We start from the raw sequence: 6,568 nt of genomic DNA, 5'->3' as shown, positions 1-6,568 counted from the left end.
AAATCTATCATTCCTCCTACTAGTGTAAGCCCAACATTTGCTGAATCAAGGAGGGTGGATTTGGACTAAGCTTGGATACTTTGTCTCTCTTACAACGTGAAGTAATGGACAACAATGATGTGTAAGTTTCTTGGTGTTTTTTTTAAAGTTCTTGATAGCTTGTCTCTGGGTGTTGTCATCAATTTACCCATAAATCCCACCTACTGTAAGAGGGCGACAGGGTGGAGAGGACTCCCCTGGCCTTAAGACAGATTTTGGGGTGGTTTTTTTTGTGATGTGTTGTGGTGTAATTTACTCAAGTTATGTTGAACACATACTAATCTCACTTTGATTGGTCATGACAGATTTGTAAGAAGGTAATAATGCAACAAGCACCCCCTCCCCCTTTCTCTCTCTTTCTTACATATATAATTGTGTTTGCTTGATCACTGTCGATACATTTCAAAGCATCCCGAGCATTATCTCTCTCTCTCTCTCTCTCTCTCTCTCTCTCTCTCTCTCTCTCTCTCTCTCTCTCTCTCTCTCTCTCTCTCTCTCTTTACATGTCCTAGTTCACATCCAAAACTAGGTGGTGCCCCAAATTTGTGTAGGGATAGGTTGCGGGTTTTTGTGTGTGTTTGTTGTTTTTTTCCAACCCCAACCCAATTGAGCAGCACGGGAGCCTAGAAGAGTGCTTAGAGGCCACTCTTCTTGTTGCCCGCCCCGGACCGCCTCAACGCGTAGGATGTCTATTTTATCAAAATGGCTTGAAGTTGGTTCTAGGGGTAGCCCTTAGCATGTGGAACATGGCCGTGCTCTTACAGTTTTATTTGGATAAGCGTTGGTGTTGTTAAGAGAATGTGTAATGTTTTTAGGATCAAAAAGTGCATCTTGGAGGTGTTGGGGGCCAAATGTGATGGGAATGGCTTGAAATTTGATACATGAGCTTATGAAGGTGTTATGAAGAGATCTGGAACTCAAAAATACCAGCTGGGGTTCAAACTTGTCATTTAGACATCCTACACGTAGGATGTCTATTTCATCAATTTTCACATCTGACCCCACAGTTAGCTTGGCAATGTGCTCATGAGTGTATTGTGCAAGTTTCATGTGATTTGGACTAGTTTTGGTAGGTCTATGACCCATTATTGCCTCTATGCTCCGACTTTGCGTTTTTTGATGCACATGAGGTCAACTTTTGTCCAAATGTGATGAAACTTGGTGGCTAGTATGTACAGGCTATTCAGAAAATGTGTGTGATATGAGATGTTGAGTTTGGTCCCAAGATATGGCCTTGAGACATCCTACGCGTAGGATGTCTCCTGATGAAATTTATTTGATAAGTGCTACCGGTGCCTGCCTTGAGCCCCCCTGAGTCCCTTTTAAGCCCTATTTCAACTAAAAAGTCAAATAGATAGAAAGAAACTCCCTGTTTGGCTTTTAGAGCCTCTGAGTCATTTTCTAACTCTTGGAGTGCTTTTCAGCATGAAATTTCTTGATGTTAGTCTCCATAGCTTCAGATCCCTTGGGGATCCTTGCTATATGGTTTTTGTTGACTTTGGCTTCGCCGGAGCTCTGTTTGGCAATTTGTCACTCTGGAAGAACCCGTGGTTGCTTTTACATGTTGTCGATGAATTGTGGTGCTCTACCACCATAGGACTTGGTTGTTGATGGTCTAGGAAAGCCGCTCGTGAAGTTTGGTGGCAAACAGATATGCGGTTTGGCCGTGAGAGCTAGTTGACGCTTTGTGTGTATGATGCCGTTTCTGAAGCTTAGTGCCGCTTTGGGTTGTCTTATGGACATGTGGGCTATATAGACTTGAAGAGCATGTCGAGATGCTCCTACCCATGAGTTTTGGTAGCATTTGGGCGCCTTTTCGCCGATTTACCATTTGGTGGCCTCTTGCAGGGCTCTAGAAGTTAGGGTTTTTTCCAATGGTTTTCCGCCGCCTTTGGGAATCCAAGAGTGATCTCCTATGCTAGGTTAAACCGCTGATGAAGCCTCATTGCTTTTGGGTTAGCCGTTAGGTGGCCACTTCTACCTATAGGTCTCTACTGCCCTCTTTCCGTGTGAACCCTACGCTAGTTTTCACGACAAAACATCAAACATATGCGAAAAGCTCAAGGTGGTGAGCCTACCTATCATGTCTGGAGCTTGTCGGGTGGTCGTCCACGTCGTAAAAGCCGCTGGAAGTCCGGTTCGCTCTAGGTGGCAAGAGCTCTCTCTCAAGAAGGCAATAGTAGAAATGAGCTTTAAATGAAGTGAAAAAATCTTATAATGGGGGTCCCCAAACCACTTTCCATGAAATTTGACGTGTGCTCCCAACTTCTTGCGAGATGCGGTTTAGGCTCAAAAAATTCTTGATTTGGACTCCATTTGCCCAGTTTCCGAGAAATTTGACATTTTGATCAAAATCTGGCCAAAACGCACTTTCCGCTCCATTCACATAATTGCACCCCCATTGTACCATAGGTTGTCCTATAGTCACTCATTATCCCCATATTTTTTGTTTTTCATTACGATTGTATTTCACCTGCTTTTTGTATTTTTGAAGTTTTTCTACCGATTATTAGTAAAATTAAAAAGAAAATAGCAAATTAAACCCAGAAAATTCCCAAAAATCATAATAACTCAAAAACATCACCGCAAAACACTATATACACTCACATGCAATTTTTATGGCCGGATTTCTCCGTTTTACCAAGATTTTGCCCAAAAAATACCTATATACATACACCTAGGGGCTTGATTTGGCATTTGGCCCCATATACTGGTAGATTCATGCTATATAAGGGCATATGTACTTGGTTTAGTCCAAAAAATTTCGCAATCAAACGACAACCCTCTAAAATAGTCAAAACATGCCCCTTTTTTTTCTCTTTTTACCATTGGGTCCGCATTTGAGAATGCCTCCCCCCCTCCTAGCCGGATTCCTCCCATACGACAAGGTATAGCCTCGGTGTTGTGTCGTGCATGGGTTAATAATTGTGCTAATGCTCGGCCGTGTAATATGACCCTATATGATGCTCGGTCAATGCAAGGAAAAATCAATGTTGTGCAAGAGGAGGGTATAAGCAAGATGCTTATTGGCATTCGCAGTCAAGGTTTCCTGTTTGTTGTTGATTTGGTTGGTGGATTTTCTTTGCAAGTAAAAGTTGTAACTCTACAGCTTGTTGTTTGATCGCCTTTCTTGCAAAAGTCGCTCGGTTTGCCACTACTGTCGAAATGGCCATGGTCGTCTCCTTAGAGAGAATTGTCATGGCTGAATTGGCCATAGTTTTTGTCTCTTTTGCTTTCCATTTGTAGCTTTGTTTTGGAGGTTTTTGTAGGTTTATTGCTACATCCGCGGTTGTCAATGTTGTGCTGCTGATTGGCACGACATTGATCGGTTTGCCGATTTCATATGTAGTGTGTGTCTGCATGCCAATGTTGCTTGTACTGAAGGGAGTTCTTATTGATTTGGTTTCAGGATCCAAATGCGAGTCATATTTAAGTTGTTACTGAGCATTCTCTTTGGGATCCATATCTTTCTTGTTCCCTTGGTTTTTAGTTGAACTGTGTGCTTCTCTTGACTTCTTCTGTTGTATTGTGGTAGGTCTGCCATGTCACCTCTATCCTTCCACACCCATACTTGTTTTTCATGGGTTGCTAACCATGATCTTTGTACTGCTGGCTCTGTTGTTTTTTGTTTGGAGTGAACATGGTTGGCAGTTCCCAGTTTGGTCTCGCCATGGGTATAGTGTTGTTCTGTAGTGGCACCCATCCTTTTGGTTCTTTATCCAGTGATTGTGTTGCTGCCATCTGGTTCTTCCCGGGTTGCTGAGCAAAGGGTACCACCTATCGTTCTTGTGCATGCTGAATTTTGATTGCATCCACATTCCAATCTATCTTCACATTGTACTCTTTTTGCCAAGGTTGTCCCAACAACATGGGGTGTTGTGTGCTTTCATCCTCAACCACATAAAGCTTGTGTGGATAAATATATTGATGTAGTTGTACATGCAATATAGTCCAGCCCAATGTTTCAGCGAATGTGATGTACTACTTTCTAGCACTTGTGGAGTAGGATGTAGTTGACCTTTGGGCTTGAGCTGTTTGTATAATCTGTAAGAGATTAGATTTGCCTGAGCTCCAGAATCAAGAAATTCCATCGATTCAACTTGATTGCTACCCACTTTGACTGCAATTATTGGCTCCACTGTGTCTTCATCAAAACTCATTAGTCCAATAGCATTTATTTGCAACGGTGATCCACATTGTTGTTGTTGTCCTAGAAGCCGTCTTTTTGCAATGCGTTCTTTTGCTTCTTCTTGGGCCTCTTCTCGTACCCTCTGTTTCTCTTTCATCCGTTGTTTTTCTTGATGGATTTGTTGAAGCATATCCTGTGTTAGTGGCAATGATACTTTTTCAATCGACACCCACTAATCCAATTGGGCATTTCTTCTCCTGCTAATGTAGCAAGTTTGACAGCTCCACTTTGTGATAAGTTATTAATCACAAAGGGTCCCAACCCTCGCTTTTTAACTTTCTTGGCATGTTGCTTCAAGATATAAACAAGTACATAATCACCTATTTTGAACTCTTTCGTGCGCACATGCTTGTCAAAAAACTCTTTTTGTCTTCTCTTTTTAGCATAGATCGAAGCTACAACTCTCAATCAAAGTTCATCTAGCTTTTTAAGATCATATATTCTTGAAGAGAGCTCATGTCCTGTCCATTCTAACGTTTCGCTACTCGTAGAGTTGGAATCCAAACACCATGTTGTACGGTGTTGTTCCTATTGATGTTTTGTAAGCTACCCTGTATGCCCATAGTATCCCAATCCGTCCTTGACTCTGATACAATTTTAGTTAGAATAGTGCACAAGTGTTTTATTTGTGGCCTTAGCTTGTCCATTTTCCTGTGGATGATATGGAGCAGATTTTCTATGTATGACCATGAATTCCTCTAGTAGATATTCAATGACTTCATTAAGAAAATGTGTTCCGCGATCACTGACAATTTCTATTGCTAATTCGTATCTTACAAAGACATTCTTATACAAAAATTGTACAGTGATTCGTGCGTCTGCTTTTTGTGTTGCCTTGGCTTCCACCCATTTTGTGAGATAGTTCGTAGCCACAATGATATATTGGGTATGGGTGCGATATGCATGGGGTGAAATAGGCCCCACAAAATCAATGCCCCATTTTGCAAATGCCCTTGCTCCCATCATTGGTCATAGTGGCATCTCATCTCACTTTATCGACACCTTGGTGCGTTGACATGCGTCACAATGGTTTACAAACTCCTCAGCATCCATATGCAATGTAGGCCACCATATTCCTGCGGTTAAGACAATTTTTGCCGTGTTATCGCCTGAAAAATGGCCTCCACTTATTCCTCCATGTGCGTGTTCTAGAATCAGTAGGTATTCACTTTCACTTGCACAAATTCTAAGTTGATTGTCTTTTCCTCGCTTATAGAGTTGATCCCCAATTAAATTAAAGTCGCGAGCCTCCAACTCTATAGCCCTTTTCCATGCTTTTGTTATGTTTTCAAGAAATGCCCTTGTTGTTAAGAAATCAATGATATATTGACTCCATGCAGGTGCAATGTTTACCTAAAACAATGTCGCGTGATCCACTAGTCGTTTGGCACTACATATAGTACAATTGTTAACATAAGCATGCGTGTCAGCATACATAGTTGGCCAATAAACCCCTAATTGTTTCAATCATTGGTGTGTTTTCATTGTTGAACAATGAAATGCACAATCATGGACGTGTGCTTCTTCAAGATAACACTTGAATTCCTCCGGATTTATACATAATTGTAGAATTTGGTCCGAGCCTAGATGATACAGTCGTCCTGCAATCAACTGGAAGTTTTTTGTTTGTCGAATTGTTTGTTGTTTGGGTCTGTCTGAAGGGGATCGGGGAGCACCACATACAAAGAGTGAGAGAGAGAGAAGGAGATACACACACGATGTGGGTGGGGAGACTCAAAAAGAGTGACCAGCCCTCTATACACTTATGCTATGTATAAGGTATACAAGTCAGTGGGCGCCCAGACTCTGGGCGGCCGGGCAAGGCACAGGCGCCTATACCCCAACAACCTCCCACTTAAAGGCAACTGTGCCTTTAAGCAAGAGAACCTAGTCTAAAGACTACAAAAGGCGAGAGAAAACTGCTCTCAACCGATGCCCACTGGCTGGCTGTGATCATGTGCATCCGGCTGTCCTGCTCCCGTGTAAGTCCATACACCACCAGACGTACCGCACACGTACTGCAAGTATGTATGCAATACCTGCATATCTCCCTCGTGCACTATGCCATCATCAGTCAACAAACGACTGACAACCCCAACTGCAAATGCTCCCACTGCAGCTGCGATATCCGGTCGCAAGATCAGCATCTCATACATGAGACCACCAAATGCCGATGCAATGCTAGCGGGCCCTGCTAGCTCTACGGAGCATGCATCAACATATATATCCCTGGCAATAGGCATCTCTGACTGACAAGGCGTGTCAGCCACATGCATCTCTTGACTGTCCGCAAAAGACGCATCAACCTGTCGTGCAACCTCAGAGAAAACCAGATGCTCT

The sequence above is a fragment of the Adiantum capillus-veneris genome, chromosome 14, assembly GCF_014529385.1.
Source record: "Adiantum capillus-veneris isolate H3 chromosome 14, ASM1452938v2, whole genome shotgun sequence".
Classification (NCBI taxonomy): Eukaryota; Viridiplantae; Streptophyta; class Polypodiopsida; order Polypodiales; family Pteridaceae; genus Adiantum; species Adiantum capillus-veneris.
The sequence above is the reverse complement of the archived record's forward strand: the minus strand, read 5'-3'. Positions refer to the sequence as shown.